This window comes from Rhyacophila brunnea, unplaced genomic scaffold (genome assembly GCF_057557595.1).
Source record: "Rhyacophila brunnea isolate RB1 unplaced genomic scaffold, BYU_Rbru_1.0 scaffold_16, whole genome shotgun sequence".
Classification (NCBI taxonomy): domain Eukaryota; kingdom Metazoa; phylum Arthropoda; class Insecta; order Trichoptera; family Rhyacophilidae; genus Rhyacophila; species Rhyacophila brunnea.
This window is the reverse complement of record NW_028232816.1, coordinates 16,833,282-16,853,056: the sequence shown is the minus strand read 5'-3', so window position 1 is coordinate 16,853,056 and position 19,775 is coordinate 16,833,282. Positions and strand designations below refer to the sequence as shown.

Below are 19,775 nucleotides of genomic sequence, written 5' to 3'. Positions count from 1 at the left end.
TATTTTATGTAATAAAAATACTTTATGCATTCATCAAATGTTTAAAATAAATATAAAGGATAATAAGGCTTCAAAATTATATAAATAGATTATCAACAACGTTTAAGGTATGTCCAGGATCATGCTTTGAAAATAGAACAAAAGCTCCATTTTGACCTACGCTGAGCATGTCCCCCCTTAATAAATGGGTTTAATTGGGACACATTTAGAAAAGAAAAAGACATGTGAGCAAGACATAAATAGCGTAGGACTGTGGAATTGTAAGATTGAAAGTGACAGTTGACGACTGTGAGCTATTGCGCTTGTGTTTTTTATAGTTTATTTTGCATTTTGCTGCAAATTCGTAACTGCGGGGACTCAGATAAAGAATACTTGGATAATGAAGACCCCCTGTATATATTATTATCTACCAGTTTTGAGGAATCGGAAGATCTATTATTCCTATAAACTGATGAATTATAAACTATAAAAGCTTCTATCCGTAAGGAAAACAATATTTTTTTGTATTTTCTACATAAAATGTATGAGTTCATTGGCTTATTGGCTGCTTCCAGTGATGATGACTGATAAGAGTAATAATAAAAATACTGACAAAGCTTTGCATTCGTCATTCATATGCCGGATGCTTATTAAGTAAGCTCTTTGATACCCAATGACGTTCCTGGGCAAAGAGCTGCCCTTAAGCAAGCTTTGAAAACCATCCGCTTTCATTTTTAGTTTCAAATTGTCTACAAATTTGTTGCACCTACTTATACATATTATCTCAAACAGACAACACAAAAAAATCTTTAAATTGACATATACACCGTCTACTGATAATTATAGCATTTCTGTTGGTACGTAGAGGTCTGTAGCGAGAACAGGTTTGGAGACACCCTTGTGTAAATATTGCCTATGCGATAAACCGCCATGCCAACATGTATTACAATGGGCATTACAATACAACAATAGTTAATAATCTGTGCCCGGGAGGCATAGGACATCATGTCCATTTTTGCCAAAAATGACTTTTCAATACAGGAATACTTATGTTTTTTTCCTCTATCTAGGGATATATTCTCTATATCTCCAATTCGGTATATTAACAGAAATAGTAGTGTGTAAAACAACACTACATCCATTTTCATTCTGGAGCATATAACACTATGTGGACATGTTTATTAAACATTATAGTTTTCCATTTTTAAGTTTATAAGGAAATAATGAGTTCACGTGCAAAATCGATAATGTTGTTCGTCAAATGCGTTTTATTTCAAAAACATCTTAAAAAACACAAAAAAAAATCGTTTTTATGCTCTCCTGTAAAGTTGTCAAAATGGACATGATGTCCTATGCCTCCGAGGGTACACATATGTTGTCAGGATTTTTTATCTTTTGATTATTTTTAAACTAAGTGTCGATACTTTCGACCGTATCGTTTGCTTTATAGAAAACCGGCACTACTCTTAAATGTTGTAATTTTTTTACAATAGTATGTTTCTTCAATCGCCAACCCTATGCAACACATGACCTGCCTACCCCCCCGAGGTGTCGCTGTTATTAGTATTGTTAAGTGTGTTTTATCTGTCTGCATTGTTTTATATGTGTGTAACAATATGGAAATAATTAAAAATAATAAATTCATGCAGAACAAAATTACGGACATATCATCTACTGAGGATTAGAGCATTTCTATGAAACCTACTCTTAAGCAGCAATGGTTGTAGGTTCATGGAGGTCTGAGGCATTGACAGGTTTGGAGGCCATCTTGTGATTTTGTTAAAAACTTAAGACATCGGTACTTTCTAACGAAGCAACGGTATCGTCCGCTAAATGGAAAGCCGCCACTGCCTTCAAAAGTTGTTATGATTGTATTCATTCCTTAATTTGCCTCCTCTAAGAAACGCACAGCCTGCCTACATCCATGGGACGTCACTGCTGATACCATAAGTAATGTTTTTATATTGCTTGGTCATATGGATCAATATTTAATGAAATAATTATGCCGTCTGAGGACATGTCTGGCGATCACATACTTTGTAGTTTGTCCTCAATCCCTTATCAGTCATCATGAATAAAATTACACTATTATTGTATCGACTTGAGTAATTATTCACAATAATAATTAGTGCTATAATTAGTTTCAACACTAATTGCATATTAACATAATGCAACAATATAATTTTATTTCTCCACGTCGGGGTCGGGGTTGAGGGTGATGTTGATGGATGATGTGAACCAACTGAAGAATCCCACAAGGTTTACTGGATCATGTTGGGGTCACAACTTTGGGATTCGATGAAGGATGGATGGTGAGTCATGAGTGAAGACTTGTAGTATGGATTGCGATTGGGTGTTTATTTACTGATTTAGAAGTACAGTTACATAGGTACTGGAGTGACATTTGTACAATGTAAATAAAAGGCGGAACGAGATATTCAGTCCGAGGCGAAATGATGCAGAGTGACATTTCCATTCAAATTTTGATGGTTATAGGATATTGACCAAGGATAAGGGTAGATGGAAGAAGTTCTTGGAGGACGCTAGGACTCGTTTTGGGTTGGTAAGCCACCGATGATGATTATTACAATTATTTCTAAGTAGACTGCTATGAAAGATTTTTGATTCTATCATTGCCAAGTACCAAAATTTGTCATGTTTTATGAATTTTACTTCTTACTCGAGAGTACAGTATTCGTAACGGTTACGTTACCGATTTGGTGTGGAATTATGGCCGATAGAGTCATCAGTCCATATTTTTTCGAAGATGACGATGCACATCCACAAACTTAACCATAAGACAAGACAAAGTGATACAAACATCAGAAGAGTTGACTACTATAATACATATAAATACTAGATGTAGATAAATATTATTAGATGTAGATAAATACTAAATATAGAATATAGAGACAGGATACCTACACTGTCATTGTAAAAATACAGCATTGGTTAAAATGTTCAAGTCATAAAGATGTTTATACGAAAAACCACATTACGCCATAAATAACAGTATATACATTCTACTATGCCAGTGGTCGGCAAACTCATTGGTCAAGAGAGCCAAATATCAACAATACAACGATTGCGATTTCTTTCAAGAGCCAAATTTCTTAAGCTTAAACTATAGATTTAAGTACACTGATTATTAACTTAATAAACTTTAATTAAAATTTTAAGTCTTAATTAAACTATAGGAAGGTACACTGAAAAAAATTTGATGTCCTACTTAATAATGATCTTATTTATTGATAAAAATTAAATTGTAAGTAAGGTATTCATAAAATTAAATCAATAAAGTACTTATATAAAAGTCTATAGAGACATAAATTATATCAATTCTCTTTAAATTCTCCTTGAAAAGTTTGGGTAAGTCAGGCTTGTATGTTGTTGTTTTTAATTTTAGGCACGATTCCAGGTTTTTGTCAATAAGACGATTTCTCAATTTACTCTTGATAAGGTTCATGCTTGAAAAACATTGTTTGCATGAATATGTAGAACCGGAAAGGGAAAGAACAACAAACGTTAGTTTTTTCAATATATCATAATAAGAGTTAGAAATACTATTCCAGGTGTTAAAAATCATCATGTCTTCCTTCTCTAGGTCTTTCAAAGTAGACTACTTGTGCCATGAACCATATTCATATTTGTTTTTCTCCAATATGTCCATATCAGCACGGAGACGATGAAATTTAGAGTTCTTCATTTTTTAAATCCAGCAATTGCATTTTAAAATTTCAATGTTGCCAATATCAGCATTAAAGGAAGAAAAAAATAATTCTGTTACCGTAGCATTAAGAGGTTTTTTTTTAACAAAGACTAACGTCGCTTTGCTGTTTCTGAATTCCTGAAACCTGTTGAGAAAAGCTTCCCTCATATTTAAAAGTGTTGTTTTGAAATAGCAAATGCTAATATCAGAATTATTTTCGTAGCGATGTTTCAGCAGGCTTTGAAAGTGAATCGAAGATTCTCTTTCGAAATCTTAAGAAAAAAGGGATAATTTGTTTTCGAATGAAATAACTTTTAACATCGAAAACATGTGTTTTATTCCCCCTGCAGTTTACGATTAAGCTGATTTAGATGAGACGTAACGTCTCCCATGAAATAAAATTTTTAGATCAACTGATTGTTCGTTACCTATTTTTGGATAGTAAATACCCTTCTCAAGGAGAAATGCTTTAATTTCTGTAAATAAGGAAGCGAAACGTTTTAAAACGTTTCCTTTTGATAACCAACGTACCCTGTTATGCAGCAGAAGATCTGCGTACTAAACTAACAAAAAAAAATATTGGCGATGATTAAGAGCTAACTTTGTAAATTTCTTTTGGAAATGTCTGCGCACAAAGCGCTTTTTGACGAATGATGCAATGTGCTTATTTTTTCTTTCAAAATAGTAACAAACCCTTTTCCTACACCGGTCATACTTTTCGCCATATCTGTTGAAATTGACACAATTTTATCGAGTTGAATATAATGTTTTTCCATGCACTCAATTACATCATTTGCAATATCCTCTCCACGTATTTGACCTTTGAGTGGCAATAATCCTAAAAATTCTTCTTTATTACCTGTAGATGAAATAAATCGTACAATGTCCTGTATCATTTATGTCACAAAACTCGTCAACTACTATTAATAAAGCTGAAATCAGTTTTAGATCTTCGATTTGCTGGTTGGTTATATTCTAAGACATTTTGACTGTTTTATCTTTCACTGTTTTAGTCCGTACGTGGTCATTTGTGGTAGAGCCACACTCAAGGGGCCAAAGAGCCACGTGTGGCTCGCGAGCCGTGGTTTGCCGACCACTGGACTAAGCAATCAAAGCAAGATGCCATTCCGCCAAGTCCACCATTTTCTTATTTATTTACAAGCAACTCAGACAATGTTAATTATTTAATCATTACCGAACCAACCATACCAAAAACATTTTGGAATCAGTACATAATTTTTTATTTTCTAAAAAACAAAGCTAGAAATATGTTCAGGTCTACTGCGCCGTTCCAATTTCAAAAACATCATTTTGAAGTTGATGACAGATGAAGAGAACAAATTACTGTCATTCTCATTACGCATTAAAAAAATAATTACGTAAAATATATGTGAATAGTATCATGGCCCCCACTTCCTTAAGAGGGCAGAGCGCCCAAACGATGGATACTTCGATGGGCTTTTCACTTAGTCGATAATAATAATATTGAAAAAATTATTCGCTTTCTTTATTGTGTAAGATCTTTGATATAAAAACGTGCTTGTATGGATTGGGGCTCCACCAATACAGACAGGTTCTGTCTACTAATAACTATATCATGATTTTGTGTTTGTGTTGTGACTGGTTTTGTTTCTATGGATTATGTTGTTGCCTCTTCTGCCATACCAGAGAATAAATTAATCTTTGTCAAACACGTAACGATGTAACAGGTATGTATAATGTACGAGGGTGGGTCAATAAGTCCTTAGAAAAGCCGACAGGTGGCGCGACTAGTACTGTAAGCGGTTTGTTTTCATGCAGCGGCACTACCGATTCAGTATGCTGCGAAGTTTCAATCAGATTGGTCAGGTTGTTGTGTGTTTCTCGTACAAATTTGCTTGTGGAAAATGGAAAAATGGAAAATGGAGAAAATTGAGTTTAGAGCTGTTATTAAACATTTTAATATAAAAGGGTTAACAGCAAAGGAAATAAAAAATGAGTTGGATTTAGTTCACGGCATATCTGCTCCTTCACTTGCAACTATTTATAACTGGTTAAATGAATTTAAACGTGGTCGTACATCAACAAAGGATGAACCACGCTCAGGACGTCCTGTAGAGGTGACTACACCAGAAATGATCAATAAAATCCACGATATGGTGTTAAGTGACCGAAGATTAAAGTTGAGTGAGATAATTGAGGTTACAGGGATCTCAAAAGGTAGCGTCATTTTTCTATTTTACATGACAAATTGGGCATGAAAAATATTTCTGCAAGATGGGTGCCGCGTTTGCTCACAGTCGACAATAAACGCAATAGGGTGGTGGCCTCTAAAGCCCTGTTGTCGCTCATGCAACGCAATCCGGATAATTTTTTTCGTCGCTTTGTGACTGTAGATGAAACATGGATACACCACTATACTCCCGAGACGAAAGAACAGTCAAAGCAGTGGATTGCGAAGGCAAACCATGTCCAAAGAAGGCGAAAACCGTAAAATCAGCTGGTAAGGTTATGGCTACTGTATTTTGGGATGCACGTGAAATTATTTTCGTTGACTATTTGGAAAAAGGAAAAACAATAACAGGGGATTATTATGCATCTTTATTGGACCAGCTAAAAAACAAAATTGAAGAAAAACGGCCTCATTTAAACAGAAAAAAAATCCTCTTTCATCAGGACAATGCCCGTGTTCACACATGTTTACGATCAATGGCTAAAATTGAAGAATTGAAGTTCGAATTGGTCGACCACCCACCGTATTCGCCAGATTTAGCCCCCCAGTGACTTTTTCCTTTTCCCAAACTTAAAAAAATGGCTAAGTGGACAACGTTTTTTTTCAAATGAAGAAGTCATCGATCGGACAAATGCTTATTTTGAGGACCTTCCGAAAACTTATTTTTCTGACGGTTTAAAAAAAATTGAGAAACGTCTAACCAAGTGTATTGAGCTCCAAGGAGATTATGTTGAGAAATAAAAAAAAATACAAAAATCAAAACTGTTTTAATGCTTTTTTCTAAGGAATTATTGACCCACCCTCGTATTAACAACTCAACTTAACCATTTAAATTAATGTTAATTCATGAAGCTTACAGAAGTGGTCCATCAATAGGTGGAGGATGGATTCATTGTTTATCTAATTTATTGCTATTACTACTTTCAATATCCATGCAATAATTCGTTAATGATAATGTGCACCGAGGATTTCTGTAGTCATAAAAATGCACACTAATATCGATAACTACAAGAAAAATTATTTTATCTGCCAATTCGTGATTATAAATGATTTATTATAAACAATATGGCATAATCAATAAATATAACATGGCACGATGGTATTTTTTTTCTCAAAACGAATATTAGTATGTTATTAGGTGTACAGAATTATAGAATATCTATCTGGGATGCATCGTTATCTTTGGAGCGCTGACTCTTCATTTTTATTTTTGTAAAGGTCACTCGTTGAATATTGATAATAAATCGATTGTTTTCTATTAAAAATCAAAGCAATAGTTCAATTGCTTTAGCTTTAAAATATAAATTATTTTTTGCTATAGATTAAATTATTACGAATAATCACTATTTCCTGAAAATACGTCCAGCATTACAATAACTATAAATACGTACAGCATTACAATATGAGCAATAGTGAACATAAAGAAAATCATGGAAACTGGAGAAGACAGGAGTCCGCCAAGGGGCAGGATCCAGTGGAAGAGGATAAAACGTACGTTGCACGAAAAAAGAAGGCACTCGTTGGTTAGGAGGTTGACTGATAGGTAAAAAAGGTATCTTTAATCAAAGTCTGTAAATATATAATAATATACAGATGATTCCGATTAATTGGGCCACCAGTTAATTGAAGCAGTTGCTTATTTAGGCAAAATCTCAAGGAACGGAAAACAAACCGAAGGACAGACAGTAATTTCCATTATCAGCTCACAATATATCTATGACATTTCGATGAAAATGAAGACCGTGATGGTGTAATAATTGTTGATGTCATCAAAAAATTATATGAAGAAACGATAATGATGTCTGTGACTAACCAGTGGGTCTATTCTATACACAATGCGGCGGTAGTTTATCATAATTAAGTATTGAGGTATTATAATTGTTACAATAAGTTAACCGTCTAACTAAACTGTCAAAACTGTCTATCTCGCTCTAAAACTTAACACAGCCAAGAGAGGGGCTGTTAAAACATAGCACTTTTTGACAGTTTAGTTTAGACCAGCGCTGTCAAACTGGTGGCCCGCCATAATTTTTTTTGCGGCTCACGAGCTGTACAGCAAATTTTTCATCAAACATTGAGGAGAATTACCCATCATACATTAAAATATGAAAACATTTCATTATAATACTAGATATTAAAAATACTTTTTCAAAACAAAACTTGATTACGAACTAAATTAGATACCCTGATTGAAGATTTTAATACAAGGTTTTCTCAATTTGATAACCTTAAGCTGAGTATTAATTTATTCAGTGATCCATTCAATATCGATATTAGCTCTGTTGATCCTAAATATCAATAATTGGAATTATGCGACCTTCAGGCTGACCCATTTATTGCACCTAGTGGAGCAACTGGAATAGAAGTGTTCAAACTTTGGAACAACTAAGCCACGATGCTCCCATTAAATAACTTATAAGTACGTATAAGTACTCGTATAATCTTTGTATTGTAAACATAATTAATTTATGATGAATAAAAAATTTTACAAAAAAAAAGTTATATAACCTTCCTGTAAATATGTGATTAGCACCATGTACTTATGTTATATTAAACAATTTGTTCTAAAAAAAAATACAGCACTGGGGAGCAATATATTATGGTGAGTGTGAATTCGAAATTTCAATAAAATATAACTGATACTTTGGAAGATAGAGCGATTTTTGTAAAATTCGTTTTAAAATTTATTTCAATTTCCGCTGGTTTTCGCCCGCTGCGTGTACCTGTGCCTTTGTACTGAAGCCCACGCAAAATGTGTTAATAATATTATTGTTTTTATTATTACTAGTTACTCACGTGCTATTTTTGTATAAAAAAATTACTTTTGAATTGACATTAATTGACTTTTCATTTACCTATCCTCTTTGGCCCTGAAATGTTTGCTAAAGAAAAAAATTACCCGCGGCCTGAAAAAATTTGCACAGCGCTTGTTTAGACAGTTAACTTATTGTAACAATTAACCATCTCAATACATAAATATGATAAACTATCATCGGTAACCACCAATAGCAGCCTTGTATATAGAATAGACCCACAGGAGGCAAAAGAAATAATAGCTGATTTACGGTGTTATTTTATGCAGGAAGGCAATGAAGGGAGTCCTACATCAAATACACAGAATATCTGCGCTGATTTTGTAAAAGTGCTAACTTACAAAAACAAAAGATAGATTACACTTTTTTTTCTGATTGCAATTTTTCAGAATTAAATTGTATGGAAGTACTTACTTATTATTTTGTAATGAATGTCTATGATTTTACATCAACACTGTTTAACGATAGTTAAGCGGTTGTTCTGTGAAATCTACATTGATATTAGGTATTACAATTTGTAAGAAATATGTAATGAGATAATCAATGATGAAACTTATAAAAACTTAAACTATTTCAAAAGTATACAATTATTCCGGATAGTAACAAAGTTTAATTAATTCACAGAGACCTGGCATAATTTACAATTGCCTAACATAAAAACCATTGATAGGTTTAGTGAACTCTGTGCATATTATCATAAATCGACAAACAAAAAAAAAAATTCATTAGGTCGATACTTTTAATATATGTTATTACTCATATGTACAATAACCAAATCTTTCACATAGTAATAAGATTAAGTAAGGTTAGGTAGTTAAAAAAGGGAAGAAAATATTACACTAGGCTCATCGATGGCTGGGTGGTAACCAGTGGCGGCCGGTGATTTTTTGGATTATAATTTTTGAGGGTGCGGTGGAAACTTACCTTATTGAAAAATGAAATCAATTCGGCGTTGTTTTTGGTTTGACAAAACGTTATTGACATTTGGGAAATTACATGTATATTTTATATTTTTAATAAAACATGATGCAAGTCACTTAAATCATTATTGCATTACTTTTAAGAAACGATTGTATCTCTTATAGTAGATAAATACCTCTTACTTTTAACGGAAGCCATCGTATTCTATATAAGTACATTAGGTATCTTTAGCAATTTGTACACTGTATGAATAATGATTATTATGAAACTGCACTTTGTGAAATAGTATTAAGATTTATTAGCATATCACTAGAATTCATGAATTAATAATTTTCTATATTATAAATAACCGACATCATTTCGCGTTTAGTCAACACACAGGATAATGAAATATTAATTTTCCAGAAATGCGGTAGGTAGCAAAATTATTTTGATATTCACGGATTTAAATTGGAGTACACATAAATCAAAATATCTTACCGACATTGTATTTCTTACCGATTTTAAATTTAGAAAATAATGAATTCTATGAGATTGCGAAATATGATACTAAACATAATTTGACCTTGAACAGTAAGCTGCAGATAACATAATTCAAATCTGTAATTGCTCTCTACTTAGACCAATATGATGTCATTTTGCCCGGTCGTCGCACGACATTCTGGAACTTACGCATGGCGAAAACGATTAGCACCGGCTTAAGTTGTTTTATAATGGCTTTAGTTCATACTAAGCTTTGGGTTCATTTTAAGTAAACTAAATATATTGCCGGGGCGCAAATGATTTCAGTGAGGATGACGTATACGGTGCATAGTGCCTGTATTATTGCATATTGGCAATATGGGCACATCAGTTTATGGTTTGCATTACAATAAGTGAGCGATAATATTAAAAACCTATGAAGAAAAAATATGATTTACGATGTTGAACAATGTTTCATAGCAATGCAAGCAGTGCAGTGCACTTGTATGATGTTAGATCAGCCGCCACTGGTGGTAACGTGTCAGCTTGTAATGTCATGGGATATGAATCCTAGGTCTGACAAATTCACCTGTGGTTTTCCATCCAGGGTGTGGACTTGATTGGTTGAGCATGTGGCTAACATGCTGTTTTTCAATATGTTTCGATCTATTAGGTTGAGCCATAACATAATTACACAAAATCCATTACTTAACATAACACAAAAAAAGTTTAGCTGAGTGTGACTCAGCTAAACTGAAATGAAATTAGGAGACAACAGATAAAGGTGTATACAGCTGCATAAATCGCAGCCAAAACGGCAAAACAAGATGGTTACCTACCTATCGTAATTATCTCCATTATCTATTGAGAATGACCTCTGCAACAAATCCAAAATGTCGAGTAAAGAAAGATGAAGAACACGCTGTGACAACCCAAAAATCTATTAGGTACGAAAACAAACAACCGTGAATGTCTCAAACATTATACACAATATTCTTATTAACATGATGGTTTCTCTATATTCGACTCCTATTGGCTACATTCTTTTTAAGCGGAGGGTTGGAGCGGACCCTTTTTTGTGCTACTTCGCTCCAGCTCCGCTCCGGGGAAAAAGTCTAAATTGAATTATATTATGTACCTACCTACCTATACAAATGTTAAAATTTTTAAAAAATAAGTAGTTTTGAAATAAGGTTTCGTCTTTTCATTATTATTTTTTTTGACAACGACAGCAAATCGTCTTTCTATATCTGCCTCCTCTGTCAATAAAGTGAAGTTATTTATTACTCGGCAGTGTTGCCGTATTTCAAATAATTCCAGTGTTGCAATGTGTCAAATAAAATATTTTCATTGGATCATATGATCTTGTAGGACGAAAATTTAATAATAAAAAAACATCCGGAGCAGTGGAGCCCTACAAATTTTCGGTGCTCCAGGTAAAACCCCATTGCTCCACTGCTCCGTGCTCCTGCTCCGTGCTCTTGCTCCGAACTTCGCTCCAACGCTCTGGTTTTAAGAGGTAATGTATCTACATATATTTCTTTACGCATTTTATCGGCACCAAGATACCTGCCAATCATTCAGTTTCTTGGTACCCAACCAGCGATGCCAACCGTACTATAATTATAGTACAATACTATAATTTTAATTCCGCAAAAAATGGAAAATACTATAATTTTACGGCAAATATACCAAAATACTATAATTTTAAAGGATTCTAGACGAAAAATGTTCCTGTACTATATATTTTTCAGAAATACTATAATTTTTTTGCCATTGTACTATAATCAGCATAGAAAAAGATGGCAACACTGTACCCAACTGACCTCCTCGATCGAGAATTCCATCTACCTAGTTTATTAAAAATCTGTATAAAAATGTCAGTAATTAGTTGATAGGTGAGAAGGTATTTTTACTACCCATTTACACATTTTTATTTAAATAGGTCGAACAAGAAAATATGACAGGTATCTTTAATTTTTAATCGCAACTTTTATCTTTCCGGATATCAATAAAATTCTAAAAACTTCCGGGAAAACGGGGGTATTTACCTGGGTAGGTAGGTACCTAAATGTTTTCGGCAGGATTAGATAACGTCAAGATAATGCTTTAAATTAATATTATTTATTTTTGTCTTGTTGCTATCTGAAATCTGAGAACACGCAGACAAAAATGATTGAATTATTAATCTTCACAAAAATATCTTAAATTATCTCGTTTATTTGGTTCCGTTATAATGGAATTGATTTAGATACTTCATGCACAAAATATATTTATTAATTATTTCGGTATTTAAGTAAATATTGTACCTAGTATTTTTTATGATAGGTAGGTAAATAAAAACATAACTTAAATTTACGTGTTCATATGGATGGGTTGGTGGATACTTTACTTATCTCGTTATAATATAGATAACATTTTAAATACATTATTATAACTTATCACTCGAAGTGAACTTTGTTATAATATTATTATGTCTACGAATGCATTATGGTGTTTTTTTAATGACATTTTTTTATAATATAGTACTTATAATTATACTATCACACTGAGAGAAGAATAATTATTGCTAGTCTATTTTTTATTATACACATAAACATTACATCATATCCGGTGAAAATGTTATCTATCTTTATTTTTTTCTTATGTTGGTAGGTGGTTAGAATAGGAGACCTTTCGTTGGATATTTTTGTAACAATTTTATCAGAAGAATCATTCAAGTTTTTTTTTTTAATTAAGAAGCTTCTTTACTTCACCGTAATCATTATTGACACTACCTACAACGCAATGTGGGACACCCGGCAGCCACTGTAAGCTCTCATGTTCCTCAGGAATGAGTGCATTTTTATAATAATTAGTTCAACCAGATTAGTGTAAAGCCGCATTGACACGATCCAAGTACGATCCAAGTAGAAATGGAAAGGAATAATTAGTATGAAGATGTCTCATCCAAGTGACAGCTTCATACTATGTATTCCTGTCCAAGTGACAGCTCCATACTATTTATTCCTATCCAAGTTAACTTGGATGAGTAGGACGCGGTCCAAGTAGCTTGGATAGGAATAATTAGTATGAAGATGTCACATACGAGTGCACTTGGATGGCACTCGGTCCAAGTGTACTTGGATCGAGTGCCATCCAAGTTTACCTGGATAGGATTAAATAGTATTAAGCTGTCACTTGGATGAGACATCTTCATACTAATTATTCCTATCCAAGTCCACTTGGATCGTACTTGGACCGTGTCAACGCGGCTTAAGTGTACCGACCCTTCCGATCAGTTGATTGGGAGCTTTTTGGATGGTTCGATTATTTCCTAACGGAATCGCTTCACTTTCATATTATGTGAGACGACAGGAGACCACTGTACCTTCCTTGGAATATGCCATTTTCGCCCTTTCCTTTTAACTTTAAGGATGAGAGCTTTTCTTTTAAATTCAGTTATCCAACCATAGTTCGGTTACTTACCGAATTATTTGCTTCGCCGATAAGTCAATAATTATTTTTAAAATAACAAAATTTACAAACCTTTGAATTGTTATAATTTTTTTTATTATTTTTCTTCCTAGAGTGCGGGACCTAATTGGCCTAAGATCGAACCTATACCTGCGAATTAATTGATCCCCAAGATCAGCGCGTGGTCCTAGTAAGTACGAGGCCCGATTCGAGCATTTTCATGAGGCCCTTGGGCCCTGTCCCTAGATACGGGATGTGAATATTATAACATGTCATTTAAAAATGGTTTAAGGTTAGGGGGTGATCTTCCAATTACGCATCTAAAAACTTCGTCATAGACTATATTATTACCGAATTGCGAGGGACAATTTTGTCCCCAGTGGTTAATATCAGTGGGTCTATTCTATACTTATCGAACACTAAAGTGATAAATAGTATCAAACTTGGGGTAGGTTTGTATCAAAATATTAGCACTTATTGTAACAATTACACGAAGTTGGTTTTTATTGTTGCAATAAGTGCGATATTTTAACAGCAGCAAGATTTGCGCTTATTGCAACAATAAAAACCAACTTCGTGTAATTGTTACAATAAGTGCTAATATTTTGATACAAACCTACCCTAAGTTTGATAATATTTATCACTTTATCACTTTAGCGGTCGATAAGTATAGAATAGACCCACAGGGGTACAATCAAGAACGACGACACATAATAAATTGGCCGCATTTATTCGCGTAACAAAATTGATTTGAGTAAACGCAGTACCTAGCCCTGAATATCTTTATTTATTAGACAAACATCTCGACTCGTATACCTAATGGATAGCCACCAATTTATTCCATAATTCCATGGCCCTACTGCACAAGAGAACGCGTTTTAAATGTTTTCCAATTAAATTAAAAACCAACCTTCTCTTACAATTTCATTCTTTTACGTTTTATTTTCTTGTTTTGCATCAGCCGATCCATGGGAGGCCCAATCTATATAATCGCCCTTAAACCGAGCCTGGATGCAATTATACAAATAAATGTAATATACCTACCTACTTTAAATTAAAATCACATTATACAGCTATGTAGTAAATTGATTAATCGTTTAAATTTTGTTAAATTTTAAATATTTAAAATGACTCATGGACATGATATTATTTATTAGACATAGGTATCAGTTTTATCACTCTTATCACTAAATAGTAATAATAATATACGATCAAGTCTGAAAATTGGGTGTCTGGTTTAAGTCATTAACTCATCAGATAACAATTAATACTAAAGGAACATGACATAAACAGGATACAATCACCCAGAGAAATCTGAAAATTAAAAAAAAAACAGAATGACGATTCTAAATTGCTGTGTTTTTTTCTCACTTTGGACTTGGAAATTTTCGCATGCTGATAACACGGAATACCGCATAGCGATAGGCTGTACAAGTGATTCCCAAACTTAAACATGCTAGTACAAGTCGGTACTTAGTATCACTTTAAATAGGTAGGTACCCATAATATAGATTTAACCGGCATATTTTTTATACCTTCTGATAAAACAATCGAAAGTTCGGTACAAGCAGTAGGTAAAATCTATGGGTACAAATCTGTTTCTGGTAGCCAGGCGGGAACAGCGGAAATTGTCATAACCAATTTCGGCAAGAATTCTTGAATTCAAGAATTTTAATCTAACCTAACCTAACCTAACAAATAATCCAGTATATCAGCTATTTTTAAAATGTGTTAGCCGATGGCTTCCATTAATCAGACAAGAACCAAAAGTTCAGAATCCCTAAAGTAATTTTTTCAACACCTTTTTTCAAATTATTTTTTCGCGCTATAGCTATATATATCATGTTCTGATAAAAATTATATTAGAAGTAACCTACTATATTATTATAATGCAGAGTATTAACCGCGTACCCCCAAGGGTACATGTATCACAGTTTGGGAAACATTTGCCTAATAAAACTGGGTAAAAAGATAATACGGAATAAATTGACATCAACAAGACATAAAATCCTTTTATAAAATTGTAACCTACCGAAGCAGATGTAAATTACCATTGGAACAGGGCTCGAAATGGAACGGAACGCACCGGAGCGCCGTTCCGGCTCGTGAAATTTGTAAAATTATCGCTCCGTTTCGTGGAAAAAATATGTTGACCGTCTGAGCTAGATAGGCCATAGAATAGAAAATTTGACACACTTATTTTCATAAAATACACATACGATTTGATGACTATGTAAATATCTTCAGAAAATTTGTCGAGCGCTCCGGTTCGTAAACTTTTCCATTTCGAGCGCTGCATTGGAACCTTTATTATTGGCCTCCACAGAATAGAGGTTACTTTTCACGAGATATAGGTAATAATTCCATATTAGAAATCACATCAATCGTTAGCCATTCGCCCTTTGCCCCATATATCAAACACATATTCAAAAACATGATGTGATGTTTATCAGACGCGGAATTTTAACCCACACCCATGGCTTCAGACGCAGGTTCTCTACCGGCTACTCCACCGTGCAGTGGCGCACCCAGGGGGGGGGGCAAGGCCCCCCCCCCCCAAAAACATTGAAATTGAAAGCCAATAGATTAGACAAATAAAAACACGGCAAAAAAATGATTTGAAATTCTCCAGCACCCTCTTTAGAAAAAATTCTTAGATTTTAATTTCTAACACAAAAATTTCGTAACACTAATGTCGGGTTTTTTTAGAAACTCAATCTCTAATGGAAATGTCAAAAAATTCTCGATGTCCACCCGAATTCCGGAGTGGCGCACCCAGGGGAGCAATGGGCCCTGCCACCCCCCAAACATGAAAATTATCAGAATGATTTTAAACATTGACATCGAAAGCCAATAAAACACGGAAAAAAATGATTTGTAATAATTCTCCAGCACCCTTTTTAGAAAAATTTCTTAGATTATAATTATTTCTAATACAAAAATTTCGAAACACTAATGTCAGGTTTTTTTAGAAACCCAATACCTAAGGGAACTGTCAAAAATTTCTCGGTGTCCACCCGAATTTTGGAGTGGTGTAGGTCATGGCTGAGGAGGGCTGACAGGGCTCTAGCCTGGGGGCCCGGCGTGTCGGGTTGACCAGATAAGTGAGATAAACACACATCATAAATTAGCTTTAATAGTAAAAAAGTCGCCTGCGGAGCTATTACACTTCATGGCCATGAACATTTTCAATTACTTATATAATTGTGCAATATTTTTTGATTATTATGTGTCGATACTCGACAGCTCCATTATTAAAGTAGATGTATTAAAAATCGCCAATAATTCACTGTATAAGTACCCTTAATTTGAACTAAAACACAATTTGAAAAACGTTAATGTAGTGTTTCACACTGCATTTAATCTTAGCGGTAGGTAGGGGGCCGCCAAATATCCTAGCCTGAGGGCCTGTTTCAGGATGTGGGGACCATGGTATAGGTACACCGAGTGCAATAGACAAAAGACCGATAAACGAGAAATTAAGCTGTGAAGAAGAAAAGGAGTCTATGGGACTAATTTACATTCTCCTCCTTGGCCCCCCCAATATTAAATCCTGGGTGCGCCACTGCCACCGTGGGACTCATTACTCCAAAAGGTAACAATAACAATTTACAGGTTTGTATTACCCAATGTTATCCTCTCTATATAATAATTAAAAAACAAATTTAGAAGAGATCAATTTAATATTAAGCGTATTATGTAATTTAAAACTCAATCGGTAGGTATCTATCCTGCTTTTCATCGAGCAGTAGAAAATACTATTTTTCACAAAGGCGGGATGTAATTGTTAGGTATATCGGGTTTAGTAAACTATTAATAATTTACATATTGCCTATTTTTATAATAATGAAGTAAGGTGTAAGGAACTGGAAAAGACGTATTTTCCCGCAAAATCACGTTGGCTAGAGGCTTTAGTTATCAATGACAATAAGTACTGTGCCATTCTTCCTTAAATGCAACCTTTCTGACCTTTACCAAATCAAAACAGAATGCAATAGTGTGTACATACCATTTTCACAGGGTAAAATGGCCAACCCTTCCTAACCCAATACCTCGAACTTTAAGCATTATCTCCATAAACTATCAACTTCGGTAGTAGGTATTAGGTACAATAAAATTACTACACTATTAATTGGTAAAAGGTACATTATGTTTGAACATCACTTTAATATAATATCATGTTTGATATTAGGTATTTATGCTTTTATTTTATTATTTGACCATGTTCGATTCTAATAAGATCATATTATTATGGGCCCCCACAAAAGGAAGCATGGTCCCCACAAGGGGGGCTGACAGGGGTCAAGCCAGGGGCCCTGCGTGGCGCGTCTACCATATTATAAGTGAGATAAACGTACATCACAAAATCTTGCTTCAAGAGTATTAAGATTTTAAAATATGTGATTGTGTTTTTACAATTTTAAATTAATTATTGTGTGTTGATATTCGACAACTCCACAATTTAAATGGGTGTATTCAAGAATACAAAAAAATTGCTAAAAATACACTGAATACCCTTAATTTTGCCTGGAAAACCATTCAGAAAACGCTTCTGAAGAGCATCACACCGCCTTTAACCCTGCGATAGGTAGGGGGCTACCAAAGATCCAGGCCTGGGGGCCCACTTCAGGATGTGGGGCCATGGAGTGGAGGGTTGTATTAACAGATTTTGTTTTTACGAGAAATGGATGTTAGCCACTTGCTTAACCTATTAGATCCATACTCTGACTCATACACAAATTATTGAAAGACAATATATGTCTACTTGCCAGACTCAGGATTCGAACCTAACACCCGCGACGTTATAGGCCGACGCTTAAGCCGTTAAACCATTATTTTCTATCAATATGATTAAAGTTTACGAGCTGTGTAAGTATATTGTATTATTAGTACCGATTATAAAAAATGCTTCAATGAACTGAATGCTGTATGCATTGTACCTACTTAAATGGCGATAAGCAGGTGTAACAATAATCATTATTGTAGGCATGTAGGTAATAATCGATAAGTATAATGTTTCTTTCCAAAAACAGAATTAAGAATTACTTATTAATTTAGGTAGCAGCCCATCAAGCGATATTACATTTATTTATACAAGGTTTTCTTACCTATATGACAATATTCCAGCAGCTCACTATATATTTTTAGTTTATTTTTAATTAATTTGTTCACGTAGGTATTCTTATAAAAAAATCACAGGGCGCCGAAATTATATTCATTTATTTATTGCACTTTTGATCAATTTGGTAAAAGAAAAAAATCAACCGTATGTTACCAGACGATAATAATATATTTTTTTAATTTATCGAGATATCGAAATGGTAGACAGTAAAATCGTATAGGTATGACCGGCAATGACGGGTCGCCGCAGTTGACTGATCGTCGATAAGGATGTGAAGAGTATCGATGTATTTTGATCGATACTTCCAAGAATCAATACTTTTATTCCGATATAGTTACTACGGGCAGGGAACACAAAAAAGGTCTGTTGTAATGTAGGCTCTGGATTTTTTTGTAGTAACGTGGTAGGTACTCATCATTGTGAAGAGCGCGACAAACAGGTTGGCCGGCAAACGCTTGCCATCTATCGACACAGTGTCGGTATTTCAAAGGGCGCCATCAGTTTGTCTAACTTGTGCCATTGTAAAGAGGACCTTAAGAAGATACGATTCTTTAATTAATTCAAAATTTAAACGCGCAAAGAAATTATGTTATTTCCAATAGTTATGTCTTAATCATAACATTATGCATTAAAGTTGGTCACATACCTAGGCTAAACGAAACGCGCATTCAATATTGGTAATATTTGACGAAATTCGGGGCGCTTTACATTTCTTGCATTTGAGCCGACATGACGTCATAAAGTAATACTGGCTTCAAGGTCTTGGTCAATGGTGACTGACTTTCGTATTGAGTCGTATATACGATAAGTCCACTTTGATGAAATGTTGGCAAACTAAATATTTTCATTTAATACTACTTCTTCTTATGAAAATCTATGATTGAATTTATATTATGGTGGTGTGTTGTGTTTATACAAATATTCACAATAAAATTAATCATTTTCGTAGCAGTAAAGGAGAAATTGACAAAAGAGTGATGGACTTATCGGCATTTGAAACTAACTGTCAAATTTATCGTATTTAGGAACCCAGTAAGTGTGACTTATCGGTCTTTGTTTCTCAACACTAACGATAAGTGGTTGACAAGTATAGGGTAAATA

The 19,775-nt window shown here is 34.1% G+C and overlaps 1 protein-coding gene across 2 annotated transcripts in view; it reads right to left on the bottom strand.

Moving 5' to 3' along the window:
• Positions 1-19,068, bottom strand: part of Jabba (jabba) — a 33,007-nt gene extending 13,939 nt beyond the window's left edge. Inside the window, exon 1 of one of the 2 annotated variants that reach the window (XM_085943442.1) lies at positions 18,661-19,068. The gene's annotated coding sequence lies outside the window, so the exon portion shown is untranslated. The remainder of the gene's footprint in view (positions 1-18,660) is intronic. The other variant, XM_085943444.1, reaches the window with a different exon arrangement.
• Positions 19,069-19,775: the final 707 nt, after the last annotated feature.